The sequence below is a fragment of the Mobula birostris genome, chromosome 3 (assembly GCF_030028105.1).
Source record: "Mobula birostris isolate sMobBir1 chromosome 3, sMobBir1.hap1, whole genome shotgun sequence".
Taxonomy (NCBI): Eukaryota; Metazoa; Chordata; class Chondrichthyes; order Myliobatiformes; family Myliobatidae; genus Mobula; species Mobula birostris.
Genome location: NC_092372.1, coordinates 449,074 through 450,025, shown reverse-complemented (window position 1 = coordinate 450,025; position 952 = coordinate 449,074). Strand labels below are relative to the sequence as shown.

The following is a 952-nucleotide window of genomic DNA, read 5'->3' as shown; positions in this document are numbered from 1 at the left end:
GGTAAAGCTCCAAATTGCAGAGAGTTTAAGCTGCCTCAAAGAGATTGATCAGAGTTGGATAGAAATGAACTCTTCACGGTGAGTAGGAACGCATTGGACTGAATTGTACTAAAGAGTGTAAATACCTACTTCGCGGCCGTCAACTCAGGGAAGTTGCAGCGCTCAGACAGCAGGCAGGGGGTTAAACTTTATAGGTTGGTATTTGGATTTCTGGTCCTTTGTAGCGCTGCGAGCAGGGTTCGAACCTGCGTGGGGAATCCCCATTGGATTTCAAATCCAACGCCTTTGGCACTCGGCCATCGCAGCTCCATGTATGTTCTGCACCTATGTTCGGAACGGACCCCAAGCCGGAGTCCGAGGCCCAAGGTCTTCGGCGAGGAGACGAAGACACTCGTGTGGAGCGTCTGGTCGACCACCGTGGTTGGTCCCTGGCGGTCGCAAGGGAGCGACTGGTGGATAGAAGACCCCGTTAATTAAGCTCGAACTGTTGTGCACGAAGTGATTGAACTTTGATAGGATTGCTGCCTTTTACATTTTATCTCTATTAGTTACATAGTTCCAGTAATATCTAAAATTTGTAATCATTTAATCGCATATGGTGTATTGTCTGTTATTTGGCGGGGTGGGATACATCACACAGCATCCACTCAAACGTGATTACCCAGTTTGGCGGGGCTGAAGGCTGCTTCCCCTAGACAAAAGCGAGTTGAGCGAGCCTGAGGCTTACTGGGGGGTTACACACGGTTTGAGACATAGGTCAAGATCAGAATCAGTTTTATTATGACGGACATGCTTTTTTTGTTTTATAGCAGCAGTATCTTGTAACACATGTAGAATAATAATATAAGATCATAGATCCATAAGACAAAAGACCAGAAACAGGTCATTCGCTCCATCAAGTCTGTTCCGCCACTGTAGTACAGCTGATTTATTATCCCCCTCAAACCCATTC

General features: G+C 46.6%; 1 non-coding gene across 1 annotated transcript; it reads right to left on the bottom strand.

Annotated features, from left to right (window-relative positions):
- Positions 1 to 224: 224 nt before the first annotated feature.
- trnas-uga (transfer RNA serine (anticodon UGA)) lies at positions 225 to 306 on the bottom strand. The gene has a single exon. It is a non-coding gene; the product is annotated as a tRNA-Ser (tRNA).
- Positions 307 to 952: the final 646 nt, after the last annotated feature.